This window comes from Lathyrus oleraceus, chromosome 5, assembly GCF_024323335.1.
Source record: "Lathyrus oleraceus cultivar Zhongwan6 chromosome 5, CAAS_Psat_ZW6_1.0, whole genome shotgun sequence".
Classification (NCBI taxonomy): domain Eukaryota; kingdom Viridiplantae; phylum Streptophyta; class Magnoliopsida; order Fabales; family Fabaceae; genus Lathyrus; species Lathyrus oleraceus.
In genome coordinates, this window is record NC_066583.1 from 422,919,007 (window position 1) to 422,941,538 (window position 22,532).

Consider the following 22,532-nt stretch of genomic DNA (forward strand, 5'->3'; position numbering starts at 1 on the left):
GCGCAAGATTCACAAGAAGGGTAGAAACGAGTTGGGTCCGAAGAACTGCATTGCTTTGGAGCCGTATACCACTTGGTTCAGACAAAGAGCTTCTGAGTATCTTATGCCATATGATTATCCGAGACCTACACCGTTGGTTGTGGCTGGGCCTTCAACCCTCCCTAACCAAGGCGTAGAGGAGTTGAGAGAAGAAGACCTTTCACGTGCATGGATCCGTGAAAGAGAAGAGTTGCTTCAGCAAATCAAGGAGAAGGACGCTCTGATTGAATTCCTCGAGCATCAGGTGATAGATGATCCGAATGATACCTGGACTTCTCTGCTTCCTCAGTCTTCCAAATTCTGGAAGAGGAAGTATGATCGACTTGCTAAAGAGAAAGCAGATATGGAAGAAGCATATGAGAGAGAGGTTAAGAAGCTTTGTGTATCTCGTCTTCCAGCATCTCGAGCTTCTAGGGATCCATAGGATGTTTATTTTCCTTTTCCCTTGTAATAATCAACAATGTTGTACTTCTTTGTCCCAAATATATATTTGATGAGATATTTTTCCATATGCGATTAAATATTTAAATTTCAAAAATTTGCAAGTAGAACCCTAAAAGTTCCTTGAAAAAAAAAACAAAGCATATGCACAAGCATTGCATGCATCATTTTGCATAAGCAGGTGTTGTTCTGGTCTTCTTGTCTGTGGCCTAACTTGTGCTCTTCATTTATTTTGAAGACAAGCTGACTCACCGGTACTATACCAGAGCCAATTCTGCAAGAGTGATGGATCAGTTGGAACAAGAGAACCGAGAGCTGAAGGAAGAAGTTGCCAGACTGGGTGCTCTGATGGAGCAATTATTGGCTGCTCAGAATCAACCGTCTCCACCTCCTGCAACTCCTCCCCAGAGGACTGTTATATCTAAAGTTGTCTCTTCGACTGTGCCAGCTACTAATGCTCATTTTGTGCCGTATGCCATGCCAGCCGGGTTTCCGTGGGGTATGCCTCCAGGTTTCATGCCAGATATTCCAGCTCCTACCTTTGCTTCCATGCCGGCATCTAGCCCGGTCCTTGCAATGCCTCCTCCTGTCGTGCATACCATTCCCAGGGTAGACGACACCATCTATCATTCTGAGCCGTCTGAGGGCCCAGATGTTAATGAAAAGATGGATGCTATGAATGACCAATTCCTTGAACTTCGCAAGGAATTGAAGACCCTCCGAGGGAAAGATCTGTTCGGCACGTCTGCTGCTGAACTCTGTTTGGTTCCCAGTGTTAAGATACCCGTCAAATTCAAAGTCCCAGACTTTGAGAAATATAAGGGGAACACCTACCCTCTCAGCCACCTGGTTATGTATGTCAGGAAAATGTCTACTCATACTGATAATGATCAACTACTGATTCATTATTTTCAGGATAGTTTGTCTGGTGCAGCTCTTCGTTGGTATATGAGCCTTGATAGCGCAAACATCCGATCCTTCAACGATCTTGGTGAAGCCTTCGTCAAGCAATACAAATATAATGTTGATATGGCTCCTGACCGTGATCAACTCAGAGCCATGTCTCAGAAGGATAAAGAGACATTCAAGGAGTACGCCCAGAGGTGGCGAGAGCTGGCAGCTCAGATTACTCCTCCCACTGGAAGAGAAGGAGATGACTAAGATCTTTTTGAAGACAATAGTTCATTTTATTATGAACAGATGGTTGCGAGTGCTCCCTCTGATTTCACCGAGATGGTGAACATGGGGATGCGTTTGGAGGAAGGTGTCCGGGAAGGAAGGTTATCCAAGGATGAAGGCTCTTCTAAACGATATGGGGCGTTTAAGAAGAAAGATGGGGCGGCACATGCTGCGCAATCCCATGTTAAACCTAGAATACCCTCTGATAAGAGGAAGCCGGTGCGTCATCAGCACCAGGTGGCCAGTGTAGCACCTGTCTTCAGAGACAACAACCAGCATCAGCAACAACCTCAGTATCAACAACAACATCGTCCACATCAACAGGTTTACCAGCCTCGTGGCAGCACCAGTAATCAGACCAATTTGAATTATGATAGGAAAAAGATCACTTTCGATCCCATTCCTATGTCATACGCTGAGCTATATCCCTCTTTGATAGAGCGGAAACTAGTTACTCCTAGAGAGCCTCCGGCTGTACCTGCTAACCCGCGGTGGTGGTACAAGCCTGACCAGCATTGTGTTTATCATTCCGGTGCTCCGGGACACAATATAGAGAACTGCTATCCATTGAAGACTAAGGTTCAAGATGTTATGAGATGCGACATTCTGAGCTTTGAGGACTCAGGCCCCAATGTTACGAAGAGCCCATTGCCCGAGCATGGGAAGTCGGTTAACATGGTCCAGGGTTGCCCTGGCAAATATAAAGTCAAATATGTGAGCCATATTCGATAGTCATTGGTCGAGTTGCATCGTTTGCTGTGTGATTACATTCATATGGAGCACGACCATGACAGATGTCGTATCTGTTCTGTTAATAGATTGGGTTGTCGCCAAGTGCGAAGAGAGCTTCAAGAGCTGTTAGATGAGGGTACCATTGAGATTATTCAGAACAGGAATGTTGATGAAGACGAACCTGAGGTGAATGTGATTTCTCCGGTGTTCAAATTTCCTGAGCCTGTTGTCATCCGTTATGATGGTAGCAAGCCGAAGGTCTCTCCTTCTTTGGTGATCAAGCCTGCAGGCGCTGTGCCTTATTCTTCGGATAGAGCTATTCCTTTCCGTTATAATCCCGTTGCTGTGGAAGATGGGAGAGAAGTTCCGTTGCCTTCAACTTCGGTTGTTAATATTGCTGATGTGAGCGGGTTGACCCGTAGTGGTCGCGTGTTTTTAGCACCTAAGTCTCAGGCTAGAGCTGTTGTTTCTGATTCTGCTGAGCGTCCGGTTGGGACTGCGGTGAATGTTCCGAATCCGGCACCTGTTGCCAAACCCTCCTCTGTACAAAAGACTCCTGCTTCTTCTGTTGGCCCAAGTGGCATTGTGAATGAAGAATGTGATGAGATGCTGAGGCTCATCAAGAAGAGTGAGTACAACGTTGTAGACCAGCTTCTACAAACTCCGTCCAAGATCTCTGTGCTATCTATGCTTCTGAATTCACAACCCCATAGGGAGGCTCTGCAAAAAGTATTGGACCTGGCTTATGTTGATCATGATGTCACGATTGAACAGTTTGACAATATAGTTGCAAACATTACTGCTTGCAACACTTTGAGTTTTTGTGACACTGATCTCCCTGAGGAGGGAAGAGACCACAACATGGCTTTACATATTTCCATGAACTGCAAGACTGATGCCATGTCCAACGTGCTGGTGGACACTGGGTCATCTTTGAATGTATTGCCGAAGATCACTCTTTCGAGATTGTCATATCAAGGGCCTCCCATGAGGCAGAGTGGTGTTGTTGTGAAAGCTTTCGATGGGTCGCGTAAGACCGTGATTGGGGAAGTTGACCTCCCAATCAAGATTGGACCAAGTGATTTCCAAGTCACCTTTCAGGTTATGGATATCCACCCATCTTATAGCTGTCTCCTTGGTAGACCATGGATTCACGAGGCTGGCGCCGTTGGCAGATGTTGTTGTCTGAGTATGATATCGAGTATAAGAAGCTGAAATTTGTTAAGAATAAGAAACTGGTTGTGGTAGGGGGAGAAAAGGCTCTCCTGGTTAGCCACTTGTCTTCTTTCTCATATATTGATGCTAAGGATGAAGTTGGAACGCCTTTCCAAGCTTTATCTATTGCTGAGCCGATTGAGAAGAGGTCTCCTTCATTTGCTTCCTACCGTGATGCGAAACTGGCCATTGAATGTGGTGCAGTTGCTGGTTTAGGGAAGATGATTGAGCTTGAAGATAATAAATCCCGGGCTGGCATTGGCTATTCTTCTGGGGCATTTAATGAGCAAGGGCTGTTCAAGAGTGGAGGTTTCATCCATGCTGATTGAGCTGAAGAGGCTGCTGCTATTCTGAAAGAGGATGCAGAAGATCTGAGCAACTTTGTCATCCCAGGTGGTGTCTGCCATAATTGGGTCGCTGTGGATGTTCCTACGGTCATTCATAAGTCAGCGTAATTTGTTCACTTTGTTCAAAACCCTTCTCCCATGCCAAAAGGAGAAGTGATGACATTGTTGGCAACATTTATACGATGATATTTCATTCAATTAATGCATCGTTAAACATTTGTTTTTCCATTTGTTTTCACTTTTTGCTTTTGCATGAAATTAGTGATCACAAAAAACCCTAAAAACAAGAATAAAAGCAACCTTTTCATCTGCATAATGATTTGTTTGTTTAAATTCTAAAGCTTTTTATTATCCAAAATCATTATGCAGGTTTATTCTAAAACCCATTGAACATAATGATCCAATGCCATCTCCCAATTTTGAATTCCCTGTATTTGAAGCAGAGGAAGATGATGTTGAAGGGATTCCTGATGAGATTACCCGTCTCCTTGATCACGAGAAGAAGATCATTCAGCCGCACCTCGAAGATCTGGAAACAGTCAACTTGGGGTCTGAAGATTGTGTTCGTATGGTGAAGATTGGGGCACTTCTTGAAGAGTCTGTCAAGAAGGGGTTGATCAGTTTGCTACGAGAATACTCCAACATCTTTGCTTGGTCATATGAAGACATGCCAGGTCTAGATACAGATATTGTGCAACATTTTCTGCCTTTGAAGCCTGGGTGCGTGCCTGTGAAGCAGAAGCTCAGAAGAACTCATCCAGATATGGCAGTGAAGATCAAAGAGGAAGTTCAAAAGCAAATTGATGCGGGGTTTCGGGTGACTTCCACATATCCTCAATGGGTGGCCAATATTGTGCCTGTGCCTAAGAAAGACGGAAAAGTCCGTATGTGTGTTGATTACAGAGATTTGAATAAAGCTAGTCCGAAAGATGATTTCCCTCTACCACACATTGATATGTTGGTAGATAATACAACTAAATTCAAAGTCTTTTCGTTTATGGATGGATTTTCCGGATATAATCAGATCAGGATGGCACCCGAAGATATGGAGAAGACAACATTCATCACACCTTGGGGAACATTCAGTTATCGAGTGATGCCCTTCGGTTTGAAGAACGCCGGAGCCACGTATCAACGTGCTATGACTACCTTGTTTCATGATATGAGGCACAAGGAGATAGAGGTCTATGTTGATGATATGATTGCTAAGTCCCGAACGGAAGATGAACATGTTGAGCATTTGTTGAAGCTTTTTCAGCGTTTGAGGAAGTTTAGGCTTCGTCTGAATCCGAACAAATGTACATTTGGAGTCCGTTCTGGCAAGTTGTTGGGTTTTGTTGTCAGTGAGAGAGGTATTGAAGTTGATCCTGCAAAGGTCAAAGCAATACAAGAGATGCCTGCACCCAAAACTGAAAAGCAAGTCCGAGGTTTTCTTGGCCGCTTGAACTATATTTCCAGATTTATATCCCACATGACTGCCACATGTGCGCCGATATTCAAGCTCCTCCGGAAAGATCAGTCTCATGATTGGACTGAGGATTTCCAGAAAGCTTTCGACAGTATCAAAGAATATTTTTCCGAACCTCCGATCTTGTCTCCGCCTGTAGAAGTAAGACCTCTGATCATGTATCTGACTGTTCTTGAAGACTCGATGGGTTGTGTACTCGGTCAACAAGATGAATCAGGGAAGAAAGAATCTGCTATCTACTACCTCAGTAAGAAGTTTACTGATTGTGAGTCTTGATACTCTATGCTTGAGAAGACGTGCTGTGCTTTGGCTTGGGCTGCTAAGCGTTTGCGCCAGTACATGATAAATCATACAACTTGGTTGATATCCAGAATGGATCCAATTAAGTATATTTTCGAGAAGCCTGCTTTAACGGGGAGGATTTCCCGTTGGCAGATGTTGTTGTCTGAGTATGATATCGAGTATCGAGCTCAGAAGGCTACCAAAGGTAGTATCTTGGCTGACCATTTAGCGCACCAGCCGATTGAAGATCATCAGTCTGTTCAGTACGACTTCCCAGATGAGGAGATTTTGTATTTGAAAATGAAAGATTGTGATGAGCCTACACTTGATGAAGGTCCGGAACCTGGGTCCAGGTGGACGATGGTGTTTGATGGCGCTGTGAATCAGTATGGAAATGGAATTGGGGCAGTAATCATTACTCCTCATGGCACGCATATTCCGTTTACGGCAAGGCTAACTTTCAAATGCACGAATAATATGGCTGAGTATGAGGCCTGTATTATGGGGTTGGAAGAATGCATTGATTTGAGAATCAAGCATCTTGATGTGTATGGTGATTCGGCCCTAGTTGTCAATCAGATTTAGGGTGAATGGGAGACGAATCAGCCTGGTCTCATTCCGTATAGAGATTATGCGAGGAGGTTTTCAACGTTCTTTACAGATGTTGACTTTCATCATATTCCTGAGAGGATAATCGGATGGCAGATGCTCTTGCTACGCTTGCTTCCATGATTGTAGTCAAATATTGGAATGAAGTTCCCAACATTACTGTGATGCGCTTGGATAGACCAGCTCACGTGTTTGCAGTTGAAGAAGTGAATGATGACAAGCCTTAGTATTTTGATATCAAGAAATTCCTCCAGAACCAGGTCTACCCGCCTGGGGCATCTGTGAAAGATAGGAAAACTTTGAGAAGGTTGTCAGGAAGTTTCTACCTTAGCGGTGAAGTGCTATACAAGAGAAATTTTGACATGGTTTTGCTCAGATGCGTGGATAGACACGAAGTAAACCTATTAATGACTGAGGTCCATGAGGGTTCATTTGGTACTCATTCCAATGGACGTGCCATGGCTAGAAAGATGTTGAGAGCAGGCTACTATTGGCTGACAATGGAGTCTGACTGCTGCAAATATGTGAAGAAATGCCACAAGTGTCAGATTTATGCGGATAAGATTCATATTCCTCCGACACTTCTGAATGTGATTTCATCACCATGGCCTTTCTCTATGTGGGGAATCGACATGATAGGCATGATTGAACCGAAAGCGTCCAACGGACACAGGTTTATTCTCGTAGCAATTGATTACTTCACCAAATGGGTTGAAGTCGCTTCGTATGCGAATGTGACCAGGCAGGTGGTTGTGAAGTTTATCAAGAACCATCTGATTTGCCGTTATGGTGTGCCAGATAAGATCATTACTGATAATGGATCTAATATGAATAATAAGATGATGGAAGAGTTGTGCGCTGAGTTCAAGATTGCACACCATAATTCCTCTCCTTACAGACCAAAGATGAATGGGGCTGTTGAAGCTGCTAATAAGAATATCAAGAAGATCATCCAGAAGATGGTTGTTACGTACAAAGATTGGCATGAGATGCTGCCATTTGCTTTGCATGGTTATCGTACATCTGTCCGGACTTCAACAGGGGCAACCCCTTTCTCTCTTGTTTACGGCATGGAGGTTGTTCTCCCAGTAGAGGTGGAGATCCCATCAATGAGAGTCTTGATGGAAGCCAAGTTGACTGATGCTGAATGGATTCAGAGTCGTTATGACCAACTGAATTTGATTGAAGAGAAGCGATTAACTGCCATGTGCCATGGTCAGTTATATCAGCAGAGAATGAAGAAAGCATTCGATAAGAAGGTCAAGCTTCGTGTGCTCCGAGAAGGTGACCTCGTGCTCAAGAAAGTCTTGTCTTTCGCGCCCGATTCCAGGGGCAAGTGGACTCCAAACTATGAGGGTCCATATGTTGTTAAGAGAGCCTTTTCAGGCGGAGCTTTGATGCTTACAACAATGGATGGGGAGGATTTCACTCGTCTTGTGAATTCAGATGCAGTCAAGAAATACTTTGCCTAAAAAAAATATATGCAAAAGAAAAACAGAATAGCTCGCTAAGTTGAAAACCCGAAAGGGCGGCTTAGGCAAAAATGAGTGTCTCGGTGGAGAACCCGAAAGGGCGATCCAGGCAAAAATTAGAGACATGAAAAAAAAAGAGAAGAATATTTGCATCCCGCTAGATTGAGAGCCTCACCCTGGGGCAATCTAGGCAAAAATTAGGGATACGACAAGTAAATGCATCCTGACAAGACTTTCTGTTCCATAGCTGTCTTTTCATCAGAGATTTTTGATTCGTCGTCGACTGAAGCTTCGAATACATCGAGATTCAAATTGGTAGAGAAAGGATCATTATGTTCAATGTAGTCCTCTTCCAATATATATCACTGATTTCAAATTTGTACAGATCTATGGAGTCTTGCCATTTGCAGGCTGCCATTCCATCAACTCAATTTGAGCTTTTATCCAATTATTTGCACTCTTATTTGTTTCAATTCAACAAATGTTTTTCATGTTTTAATTGATAAAATGTCATTGTTTTAAACAAATAAAATTTTCAAGTTGTTGTTTTAAACAAAGTGAACATTCACAACGATGAAAGGATACTTAAGAATTTCTCAGTGCTCTCCCAAGGATGGCATGATTTCCAACAGGGTAAGACATTGGTTCATATTCCTGGCATGGTTGTATCCTCTTTATCCAGATTTTGCTGTAGGGGTTGTTCCCCAAGCAGAGCTTTTGTTGGGGTTGTTCCCCAAGCAGAGTGTTTGTTATAGACTTCACAGTCCTCTCCAACAGTATTCTCTCCTCAGCATGGTTGCTTTCCTTTGGAAGATTCAGTGATTGGTGGGTTGACATCCCGGTACTTATCATTTTCCTCAGCACAGTCGCTGGTAGAGTTGTTGATATGATACACTTCATCTATGCTATATCTCCCCATCGGAGTGCTTGGTGAGGTTTTCACCTCTTATTCCTTCAGCAGAGTAGCATTTGGTGGTTGATCCCCAGCTCTCCTCCTCGTCCTCAGTGGAGCCACCAATAGATTTGTGGTATGATGGATTGTATCTGTGATGTTTCCCTACGGAATCCCCGCCAGGGTTGGTATTCCCCAACGGAGTTGTTATCCTTAACAGAGTTATTTTTTTGTGGTAGTTTCTGCCTGTTGTAAATCTCTGTTTCCCCAGTTGGGTCGGTTGGTGATCTATCATCCATATATTTGGATGATTTCCTGATGCTTTTGATCCCTAGTAGAGTGGCTTGTTGCAGAATCTACTTGTGTGATCTATTTTCCCTCAGTGGGTTTATCCCCCAATGGAGTGGCTGACAGTTTCCAAGTAGAGTTGCTTGTGCAGCTAGATTCTACTTGTGTGTTCTGTTCTCTTCAGCGGTTCTCGCTTGTGCAGTGAACTTTTGTTTCCCAGTTGATACTGAGGATCCCTGCAGAAATCTTGGGATTTCTCCATTTCCCTAACAGATTTGCTTTTGTGGCAGTTATCACCTGTTGTGAACCTCTGTTCCCCAGTTGGGTTGACTGATGATCCATCACTCAGAGATTTTTTGTGATTTCCTTGGTATCTCTGATCTTTTGCTTCCCCGCAGATCTTTGCTTTTCAGCATGTAGATCTCCAGCAGATTGGCTCTCCAGTTGGACTTCTTTGGTTGTTTTCCTCTGGAAGTGTAGTACCGGGCGTTTGATTCCTGGGTCATAAATTACGCATATTCATGCATACATTCAACATTCAGATATTCATGTTGCATTTTTGCCATATATCTTTTGTTTGTTGTCTCCTGCTAATGGGTGATATAGATCTCTCCAGTAAATCTTCCCAAGCAGATGTCGGGTGTCTAATCTCTCAATATAGAGTCAGCCCCATAAGCAGAAAGTGTCTGTCTTTCCTTCTGCAGTTCCCCACTGAGATATATCCTTGTGGATGACGGTTTCTTCCGTTTCCTCCCAACACATATATTGGGATGGATCTTCCTATTGAGTTATATCCTCATTAGGACGAGTTTTGATTCAGTTTGCCTTTTTGGTTTGATCCTAAATTGGCATTTTTCAACTGTTCCCTGTGCTTCCCTGTGGAATAAATGAATGAATTTCCCAGTAACCGGCAATAGTTCTTTTTATCCCTAGCGGAATCTTTTGGGCCTCTACCCTTATACCGGTAGTTATAAGTCCTATGTTCCTTTTCCTCTTGGCGGAATTTGTGGTTATATACCTTTTATTCCTCGGCAAGAGTCGTTTGTTTTCTACCCAGTAGTCGGTAGTTGTAAATCCTGGGTTTTTTGCTCCTCAGCAGTTGGTGGTTTGTTATAAACCCTATTGTTGTTCCCCGTGCGGAATTGTGATTCTTTCATTCCCACGCGGACGTTGTTGGTTTTCTACCCCGTATTCGGTAGATGTAAACCCTATCTTTTGATCCTCATCAAAGTTGTTGGCTACTACCCAGTATTCGGTAATTGTAAGTCCTATCTTTATCCCCTAGCAGAGGTAACCTTTGTGGTTCATTCTAGTTGATGGTGGATTTTGTGGTCTTCTACCCCGTATTCGGTAGTTGTAAATCCTATATTGTTGTGGTTTTTATCCCCAACGGAGTGTTGGTGTAAGCCCTAGAGGCCAATACTTTTGGTACTTGTATCGAATTATTTATTAATAATAAAAGGCATTTTCTTTATTATGGTTGATTAATAAAGTCCCTAGAATAGATAGTCCGTTTAATGTATTAAGTGTGACTTGATCATGAGAACACATTAAACATAAGGGCACTGTTCTTAAAGTATCTGTAGTCGAGCTTTAGTGTGAAGTGGGATAACTTTAAAGCATTAAGACTATTATATTTGTAGACTGATGATCGCATCTCATGGATCATGGATAAAGAGTTATCAAGTCTTAAACATAGGTATGAATATTAGGAGTAATATTTATACCGGAATGACCCGCTATGAGAATACTATATAGAAAGTTATGCAAAGTGTCATAAGTTATTCTCATGGTGATAATAGTGTATACCACTCTTCGACCTGAAACCACTATGGATCCTAGATGTAGAGTTGAGTGCCTTATTACTGATCCAACGTTATCCGTAACTGGATGACCATAAAGACAGTTGATGAGTACTCCACGAAGCATGCTGAGGGACATGAGTGTCCTAGATGGAATTTGCCAATCCTGCGTAACAGGATAAATGTCTATGGGCCCAATATTGAACTGGACAAGGGTGACACGGTCTATACCTTATGTTCAATATAGACATAAGGGCAAAGGGGTAATTATACACATAATTATTATCACAGGAGGTTTCGTCAGATCACATGACATTTTTGTGACTTGGGTAGCAGTGATGTGTTGCTAGATACCGCTCACTGTTTATTTTGTTAAATGCGTGATTTAATATAATTGCCAACGCCGCGAAAACCTATAGGGTCACACACAAAGGACGGATTGATGAGAAATAGAGTAATTAAGGAACACCGTAAGGTACGGTGCACTTAAGTGGAAACGAAATATGGTAAGGTACCAAATACTTATGTGATTTTGGCATATTATGAGATATGGGCAAAATACACTTAATTGGGATTTTTAGCTTGAAGCCCACACAAGTGGTTCTATAAATAGAACCCTTTGGGTAGAAGCATTGTCACTTCACTCCAATCCACTCAGACAGAAATTCAAGTAGAGACATGGAATTTTGTTTCCCTCTTTCTCTCACTCAAAGCCTTCATTCATAACAGCTAGCACTGCGATTGAAGGAATCCGTTCGTGTGGACTGAGTAGAGACGTTGTCATCGTTCAACGTTCGTGATCCCCCCGTGGATCTGTATCAAAGGTTTTGATCATTATCAGAGATCTGCACCAAAGGTTTGAATCGCCACAAGAGGTAACGATTCTATCATTGATCATGCCCATTCGTAAGGATCACTAAATGGAGAAACTTTTAAATTCCGCTGCGCCTTGGATGGCAATTCTCCTTCAGTGGTATCAGAGCCACTTACGAAACCATGAATCTGATAGTTGTTTTTGTTCTGTAATAATATGATTAAAGACAGAATGAATCAAAGGTTAAATTGAGATCGATCAAGTTACATATATGTGATATATGTAATCCTGATGCAAAATACATTATATATAGTGTTCTCGTTTCATTCATTCAAACCCTCAATGATTGTTTTCCTTTGAGCGATCAATGGTCGTTTGCTTCTTGATCCGACATTACTATGGTGAAGCAATGATGTGTTGATCAATCATACTGAATTAACAATCGAGATGTGTTTGACGGTCTGAAATTGGTGCATCAGGGTTAGTGACGGCACAAGGGTTATGTTGTCAGAGAGTTATGCGATTGGGGTTTGAACGCACAAGAGTTGTGCTTCCTAAACACTTTTTGGAACAGTGTTAACCGGTTAACGCGTATGGTTAACCGGTTAACGTAATGCGAAATTAAAAATTTTAAGTTCTCAAACAGTGTTAACCGGTTAACGCATTTGGTTAATCGGTTAACGCAGGCGGAAAACAGTTTTCCAAGACATTTTCAAACAGTGTCAACCGGTTAACGCATTTGGTTAACCGGTTAACGCAAGGCAGAAAACATTTTTTTCAGATTTCAAACAGTGTTAACCGGTTAACGCATATGGTTAACCGGTTAACGCAAGGAAATTTTCACCCGTCCGGCTAACTCAGTGCTTTAAAAGTGTCAAGTGTTGATACGAAAAACGACATCGATTTTAAATGAATTATTCATTAAAATGTGATGATCGGTCGTCGAAATTTAATTTGATTTTAATTAATTAAATGAATTAATAATAATAATAATAAAGTGTTTATTATTGTCTTGTGGTAATCGGTTATGGCCTTAGTTTTCCTTTATTCTGCTTTGGATTTTAAAATACGACCTGCGTGTCGTGCCTATCTCTTAATCTCCCAAATGTAACTTCTTTTCTCATCTCACTCCCTCGTATGTAAAACGAGTTTCTTTTATGTAATGTAATGATATGAAGAAAGCAAAGAAGTCAGTGCCAAAGGAGGACAACCTTGAAATCTTGCTTGCAGAAGCTTAGATCGTTGTAGGTTAGCTTAGGTTCTCTCATTGGCTTGGGAGAACAATTGCGCTAGGGGCCATAACTGTTTCATTTTGTTTGTATGTATGTTGATGCATGTGAATGTATGTTGATGCATGTAAGAGACGGTTTATATGATAAACAAGCCGGTGAGATCAGAAAAATTGCAATTCCCTCAAAATAAATATTAAGTTTATGCTTTCCAAGTTTTAACACTCATCAAGACTAGTAATGGATAATGTAGGTTTTGCCTACGCGAGGTGCATGATCTATATATTAGTAAGGTGCGATGGGATAATTGTAATATCCAACTGTTAAAACAATGGGTCAAACTTAACTAAACAAATTATAATAAGATTATATATATGTTTAGAAGCAAGAGTTTTCGAGAGTTGTATGAGATACAATTGGAAGGAGTTCCTACCTAAATAACCTAGTTTTGTGTAATCCGCCTACGCGGACATAGAACGAAGTGAAATATGGATCTCGACCCACTAGAAAATCTTCCAACGGGATTTTCCGAATCAAATGATGAGGGTCATTTGTTTTGAGTAAAATAGTGGGAGCATATTTAATTAAAGGCCTAATTGAATATGTCAATGATACTTATATTTTCATATATCCTTGTGTAGATTACCATGACAGCAAACACCTCTAACAACATCTTGCGATCAATCCTTGATAAGGAAAAATTGTCTGGGACAAATTTTCTGGATTGGCACCGAAACCTGAGGATTGTCCTCAAACATGATAAAAAGTTGTATGTCTTGGAGACACTTGTTCCTGAAGAGGAACCTCCTAGTTCTGCACCTAAGGCAGAAAGAGATGCTTATAAGAAGCATGTCGATGATGCCAATGAAACTGCTTGTCTCATGCTGGCTACCATGAACTCAGAATTGCAAAAGCAACATGAGAACATGTCAGCGTTCGATATGATCGAACACCTGAAGTTGCTCTATCAAGAGCAAGCAAGGCATGAGAGGTTTGAAGTTTCAAAAGCCCTTTTTCAAAGCAAGTTAGCTAAGGGAGCCCTTGTAGGTCCCCATGTACTCAAGATGATTGGGTATGTGGAAAACCTTGAGAGATTGGGTTTTCCCCTCGAAAAGGAACTTGCAACTGATTTGATCTTGCAATCGTTGCCAGATAGTTTCAGTCAATTTGTCCTAAAATTCAATATGATTGATATGGACAAATCTCTTCCTGAAATGCTCGCCATGTTAAGAACTGCCGAGCAGAATCTGAAGTCAAAAGGGATGTCCATTCTGATGATCGGAAATGGAAAGAGACAGAACAAAAGGCCCACTAAGCAGAGTGATAAGGGGAAGGGCAAGGAAGTTGCCAATCCCAGATCCACTGCTGCTTTGAAGCCTAGTGGAGGCATAGCAAAAGAAGGCACCTGCTTCCATTGCGGTAAGACCGGACACTGGAAGAGGAATTGCCCAAAGTACCTGGAAGATAAGAAGAATGGAGTAGAGACTTCAACTTCAGGTATTTTTGTTATTAATTTATCTACTTCTACATCATGAGTATTAGATACTGGATGCGGTTCTCACATTTGTACAAATGTGCAGGAACTAAAAAGGAGTAGAGATTTGGCAAAAGGTGAAGTCGACCTACGAGTTGGCTATGGAGCAAAGGTTGCTGCTTTAGCCGTAGGAACTTTTGTATTGACTTTACCTAGTGGTTTAATAATTCAGTTAGAGAACTGTTATTATGTACCTGCAATTAGCATGAATATTATTTCCATTGCTTGTTTGGACAAGTTTGGTTTTTCATTTATAATAAAGAACAATTGTTGCTCAATTTATTTGAATGATATTTCCTATGCTACTGCACAAATGAACAATGGACTATATGTCTTTGATCTTGAAATGCCTATTAATAACATTAATACAAAAGGGTGAAACCTAACGAGTTAAAACCAACTAGGTAAGAATATTAAAAGTCTTCGATCCAATCGAAGTGATGAGTATTTAATCCTAGAGTTTGATGACCATCTGAAAGAGTGTGGGATCCTATCCCAACTTACTCCTCCTGGAACATCCCAATGGAAGGGTGTATATGAGAGAAGAAATCGAACCCTGTTGGACATGGTCCGATCCATGATGAGTCACACCAATCTTCCAAACTCCTTTTGAGGACATACACCATTGACATCAGCTTACACACTTAACCGTGCTCCATCCAAAAGGTTGAAAAGACACCATATGAGATATGGAGTGGTAAGAGACCACATATGTCTTACATGAAGATTTGGGGTTGCGAAGTTTATGTGAAACGACAAATTTCAACTAACCTTGAGCCCAAATCTGACAAATGCTTGTTTGTGGGGTATCCTAAAGAAACAAGAGGATATTATTTCTACAATCCTTCTGAGCGCAAAGTGTTTGTCGCTCGAACTTGAGTTTTCCTAGAAAGGGATTTTATTTCCAAAGGAATCAGTGGGAGGAAAGTAGAACTTGAAGAAATTCAAGAATCACAAAGTATCGATACACCTATGGAGGAATTAGAGTAGGAAACACAAGTAGTTGTGTAAGAGCAACCTGCTCAAGTAGAACAAGACCAGCGTAGGTCAGGCAGGATACGTCACCTACCTGAGATATATGGATATCTGATCTAGGTGATGTATTATTCATGGATCAAGATGAGCCTATGACCTACTCATGGAATCTTCGTTTTGATGAAACAGTTAAACTGTATGGATTCATCAAGAACGAAGATGAGCCTTGTGTCTACAAGAAGGTTAATGGGAGCATGATCATTTTCTTGGTATTATATGTAGATGACATATTATTCATTGGAAACGATGTCCCTACCCTGCAACAAGTAAAGACTTGGTTGGGTAAATGCTTTTCTATGAAGGACCTAGGTGAAGCAGCCTATATATTAGGAATCAGAATCTATAGAGATAGATCACAAAACTGCTTGGCCTAAGTTAGAGTACATATATAAACAAAGTGCTGAGACGCTTTAATATGAATGATTCCAATCTGGTTATGTGTTTTGCTTAAATGGTGGCACTGTGAGCTTGAAAAGTTCAACGCAAGATGCAGTTGCTGATTCTACAACCGAGGCCGAGTATATTGCTGCCTTAAGTGCAGCAAAGGAAGCTGTTTGGATCAATAAACTTGGCATAGTCCCTAGCATTATGGATCCCATTGGTCTCTATTATGATAACAGTGGTGTTATCACATAAGCTAAGGAGCCTAGATCTCACCAACGATCCAAACACATACTTAGACGTTGTGCGAAAATATGTAAAGTACCTACACTAGACAATATAGCTGACCCACTGACAAAGCCTCTTGCGCAGCAGAAGCATGATGGCCATACTAGATCAATGGGCATACGGGGTATGTCTGATTGGCTCTAGTGCTAGTGGGAGATTGTTGGTGTAAGCCCTAGAGGCCAATACTTTTGGTACTTGTATCGAATTATTTATTAATAATAAAAGGCATTTTCTTAATTATGGTTGATTAATAAAGTCCCTATAATAAAAGTCATCGTTCAACGTTCGTGATCGCTCCGTGGATCTGTATCAAAGGTTTTGATCATTATCAGAGATCTGCACCAAAGGTTTGAATCGCCACAAGAGGTAACGATTCTATCACTGATCATGCCCATTCGTAAGGATCACTAAATGGAGAAATTTTTAAATTCCGCTGCGCCTTGGATGGAAATTCTCCTTCACGGAGTCTGTGCTTTCTTGTGGATAATTGCCGTTTGCTAGCAATTTTGTCCTCAGCCAGAGCTTGTGGTCTTCTACCCCGTATTCGGTAGTTGTAAACCCTAATTTCTCCCCTTTGCAGAGTTAACCTTGTTGTTCATCCTAACCGATGATGGTTACTCGTCGTGTTTATCTTCATTCAATATTCGATGTTGATATTCCCTCTTTGCTTCTGGGTAATTTCCGTTTTCTAGCATTTGTATCCCCAGCAAGTCTTCTGGATAATTGTCGTTTGCTAGCAATTTTATCCTCAGTGGGTCCTTTCACCGTTTGCCAGTGATTTGTTCCCCGGATCATTGATGTTTATCAATGCATCCCTTGTGAGTCCTCTTTCATTTACCCCTTTTGCTTGGTAATGATTGTTGCTCCCTTTGATCGGTCATCATTATATACCTAGTTCTGGTATCCCGATGCCTTTCTTTTCGGTTGATTTATCCTTCATTAACCCAGTAACCGGTTGTGGATAATCTTCCATGCAAGTATGTTATCCACGTTCTGACGGTAATGGATAATATATCTCATGCACTCTTCAGTCGAAGCCTGTTGTGTTTCCCCAGTCGAGTAAGATTCGTTATTCCTTTGTGGAATCGAATATTTGTTGTTCTCTTGGATGATTGTCGGATGCTTGCAATTTATCCCCTGTGAGTTATCTTTCGTTTACCCTGTTGTTATTGGTGACGATTGTTTCTCGTTTTCGGTCGGTCACCTATTATATACCCAGTAACCGGTATCCCTGGTGTCTCTTCCTTTTCGAGTGTATTATTCACGTTCTGACGGTAATGAATGATATATCTCATTCGCTCTTTGGTTGGAATCCTTTGTTGATTTTCCCCAGCGGAGTAAGATTCGTATTCTTTGTAGAATCGAATATCCATCCTTTGATAAGTTTACGTTTTGCTCTCTTCAGGATGATGAGTGTTTTGGCATATATACCAATTCACGTTTTCGGTAGGTCACCTATTATATACCCAGTAGCCGGTATCTCTGGTGTCTCTTCCTTTTCGAGTATATTATCTACGTTCTGACGGTAATAGATAATATATCTCATGCGAGTATACTATCCACGTTCTGACGGTAATGGATATTATATCTCATGCGCTCTTTGGGTTTTTTTCCCCAGCTGAGTAAGATTCATTTTCCTGTTGCGGATTCGAATGTCCATCCCGTAAGTCGATTTGCTTTTTCAAGCCCTCCTCTCGGATGATGAGTGTTTTGGCATATATACCAATTCACGCTTTGGTCGGTCACCTATTATATACCCAGTAACCGATATCCCTGGTGTTCCTTCCTTTCTGCTCCCTATTATGACCTTGGTCCCCTGTGGAGTCAGATTTTCCTGAGTTGATGTACCTTTTCAGGTCTTTCTCAGATGTTTGGTTGATTGATATCTCTCACCCTTATACCGGTCTTAGATATTCATTCTCCCTGAGCTTGTTACCCTTATACCGGTAACACCTCATTCTTTGTTGTTTCCCCAGGAGAGTCTCTTTGTTAGACCTTCTCCAATGGAGTTTCTATTGTGATTTTACCCTTTTGTTGTATTGGCGTTTTCCCCAATATATGCATTTTCCCAGGCAGGGAGGTTCTGTGTGAATCTTTTCCCCAGTCCGAGTCCGGATTTTCATCCGAAGTATCCTTCGTGGATAGTTTGAGTCAGCTTGAGTCTTTCCAATGGATGTGTCTTCCTTTGGAATTCTTCGTTTGTTCCCAGTTTGAGTCTGTTACTCCCCCAGTGAGGTCTCCAATCCAGTCGTGTCTTGTTCACGCAGTGTCTAGATCTTGTTTCCCCTAATTCAGAGTCGTGTCCTGCTCACGCATTCTTCTTCCTTTTATTATTATCCCCATGAGAGTCTTGTTAGAGTCTCTGTTCCTGGTGAGTGTATTACTCTGATGGATCATCTTTTCTTCTTTGTGGTCTCTTAGGGACCAAAATTTGTCTCATTACTGTTATTTAAGCCCATTCTACCGCGTCGAGATGAAGATTTCTAAACTTCACTTCTCCGGCTAGAATGACCTTAAATAGGGGCATCTGTAAGACCCCAATTTTGTCCCTAAGATCCCTCATGGCATCATATCATATCATCACATTGCTTCAAGGATCAATGTGCACCTTGCTTCCTTCCCTATGGGTGGGTTATCTTTTTGAGAGTGATTATTGATCAACAAGCATGTGTTGCATTTTGTATATCATTGCTTTTCTTTTATCATTAACCAAAAGTACAAAAATATGTCATCTAACCTTTGTCTTGCAGATGAAGCAATCACAGTCAAGGCAATCAAAGGCATTCATTGAGCAATAGGTGGTGGCCATTCTTGAGAATTTGGACCCCACAATCATTATCAAGAGTTCATATGAGCTATGATGCCATTTTGAATCAAAATTCCAAGTGGTAGAGGCTTGAATTTCATCAGAACATTCTCCAGTCAACTGAAGACCTAGAAAGTCAACTTCCAAGTCAACTGTGGATTTGGAGGTGGGAAGTGATTAGAAATACTTCATTCATGTTCAAACAAGTCTCATTTGACATTTCAAACATCAACATTGAAGAATTTAAAGTCAGGTCAAAACTTTCCAAAAATAGAAAGTGACCTATAATTTGAATTTGCCAAAAATGGAAAGGTTTTAGTCCAACTTCAACATCATATTACATCATCAAGAAAGCTTTAAATGAAATTTTGTTGAACATGAAAGTTGTAGATCTTTCTCTCCCATTTCCAAAAAGTCCAAGATCATCAATTTCTCATGTGTGGTTAAGGAGATATGATCAAAACATGGCAAAGTATGCATGGAACTTCAAATGGACATAACTTCTCAACACAAAGCTCCAAAATGGATGGCTCTTTTTGCATTCTTCTCCTTTTGACCTCTAGTTTCCAAACCATGCATTGCATTGCACAAATTATCATCACATGAGCACTTGCTAATTCATTGATTTTTGGAGGGAAATTTTGAAATTTAAAATTGGTGCATGGCTTGATCTTTTTCCCACCACCATTGGCTCCAAAATCAGATTTTGAGTGAAAATAGATGGATTTCGTGCACTGTTCATGCATGCACTTCATGCATAGAGTGAAAAAGCCAATTGGCACTTACACCTCATTTTTGCTAATTCCATTTGTATTTGAGCTAAACATGATTAAAGAGTGATTAGCATGGCATATATAAACCAAAACCCTAACTGTTTTTCAGGGTGGCTTTGCATTTTTCAGATCTAGATCAAATTCTCAAAATTTCCTCTCAAAATTTCTTGCAATTTCTTCACATCAAAGCCATTTCCATTGCTTGATTCTTGATCCTGAGGTATTGTTGAGCAAGTTTGCACGTGAAATCAAAGGAAACAGAGCCACATTGAAGCATTCTTGAAGCTTGAAGCAACAATGGTAATTCAAAGTTTTGGTGGATTCGTGCACAATTGAGCTTCATTTTCTCTTCCAATCACTCATACAAGCATCCTAGAGGAACATTGAAGCTATCACAAGCCTTGAATCCATCCAATTCCAGATCTGCTCTTCAAGAGGTTACAAATCAACTCTGTTATTTTTTATTTTTCTTGCCATGATATTATAGATCTAAGTATGCTGAGCATTTTGAGCTTCGAATCATGAAATTCCATGTTGTTTTGAGTGAGATACGATTGATTAGAGTTTTTAATGATGAATCTTATTTGCTTCGATCCGTGCGTGTTTAATTGTTTCTTGATGAAATGTTTGTGGATTATTGATGTATGATGAAAGATCTACACGATGCTAGGCTTGATTTTCATTTCTGGAGCATTTGAATTTTTCTGGAAAATTCTGGATGAAGATCTTCATGATCTTCATCATGTTCATACTGTTTCCAGATTTCCTGCGAATTTTGCCATGAAACGCATATGTTTTCCTGCGAATTTTTCCATGAGTTCATGTGATTACCTGCGGATTTTTTGAAAGCCATGCAGCGCGCGCTTAGGGTTTGTATGGTCAAACGCTGTCGTTTTGTCCAAGGCGCGCATATTTGAATTGTGACCTAATTCGATTCCCAGCCGTGCCATATATTCATATGCTTCATTCATTTTCTCATATATTCCATGCCATGGCTTCATATGTGTTTTTATTTTTCCCTCATCTTGCGAAAATCATATCTAATTGAAAATCAATCCAAAAATTACCAGGTTTTTGGCATTGTGTTTCTTTTTCTGTCTATTATTTTTTGATCATTAATTCCAAAGTTGTGCTTGGCTGGATTTCATTTTGTGCTAGGGTATGTGAACATGTATCCATTTTGTACCTTGCCTTGCTTATTCATTTTTGAAATGCTGGTCTTTAATCCAATGATTCTGAAAATTTGCATGATGAAACTAAAAACATTGCTTGACATTTTGGTGTTTATTTGGTATTTTTAGCATTTATCATTTCTATTTTATGATCATGTTAATTTGGTGTGACAATTTGTGTCACACCTTTTGATGTTCAAATTATGTGATGTGTTTGCCTTGCCAAATGATCTCCAATTGTCCTGATTTTTTGTGTGATACATGTTATGAATGTTTTGAATACTCATGAATTTTGTTGGAATTATTTGAATCATTTTTAATTTAATTGAGATTTTTCATTCTGGTTAGTCACATTTGAGCTTTGAAATTGCCTTGAACTTCAATTGATCATGAAATGCTTTTGGTATATGATATTGATGTGAGACCTTTTGGAATGTTTCAAGATGTGTTTGAAGTTGATTCATGTTAAATTTCAGCTTCTGTTTTGAATTTTTTCTCCATCTTTGACCCTAGGATTTTACCTAGTGGTTTGTGGCTTATGTTTGAGCTTTGATTTCAGGTTGAACATCCAAGTTCCATAGTTGTTGATGCTTCACCACTTGCGCATTGATGTTTGCCTTTGATTACTAATCTTTGTGTGTTTTGTAGGTTGATGTTAACTCATTTGAGTTTGACATTTGGTTTACACCTTTTGTACATTGGGATTGTTTGTTGCTTATTGACTGTTGTTTGGTTGTCTGAGTCTTGTACTGATTTGTTTAATGTTTCCACAGGTACATAAGTTGCTTTAAGTTCATTTTGAACATTGTTTTGCTTGGTTGCTTAACCACTTAGGTATAACCTCTAATCTTCATGTAGTCTGGAAGACCTGTCCTGTTATGTGGGCAGGCACCTGTCTGAAGACCTCCTTAAGAGGCAATGCTTGTGTTTGTTTATCTTTTGTGCCAAGCAGGAAAAGTCCTCTTATGAGGCAATTGACAGATAAAAGAGATATGTAATCCATCTCCTGCTACTCAGTGTGTCATTCACTTTGCTCACATAATGTGTTGATGCATTGTGAATACTAACCCAAGATCTTATAGAGTCAAATCATTTGTGGAGAAGAGTTCCAACATTCTGAACTCCCACACCTTCTATTGCTTGAAGCTCTCCCAGGCCAGGGATAAGAGCTATGAGGCACACCCCTCATCTCCATTTCATTTGCTTCACCTTAACTCTCAATGTTAGGGTTAAGAGCTCACAATTACCCCATTCTAGTTGGCTGTAAAAGCCTAACCTTATTTGAGCCTAATTGATTGTATATAGTGTGTGCTAATTGACTTGTTTGTCTGCTTACTTGATTCATCTGTGCATATTTGCTTGAGTGTGCCTTTGTGAATTTATCATCATCATTTGTATATCATTTCATAAACTTTGCTTTGTAGCATTTTGCTTTGTCCATGGAGGAGACAAGCATAAGTCCATTACTTGGCAGTTATTCCTATGATATGGTGGGAGACTAGTATAAGTCCATTGATTGACCTCTGGTATCCTTATTTCTTTGTTTTGTGAGACTAGTGTAAGTCCATTGATTGGCACCTGTTATCATTGTCTACCTTTGTTTTAGGAGACTAGTATAAGTCCATTGATTGGCATCTGGTATCCATGTTTGTTTTTGTTTTGGGAGATTGGTATAAGTCCATTGATTGGCTTCCGGTATCCATTTTTGCTTTAGGAGATTGGTATAAGTCCATT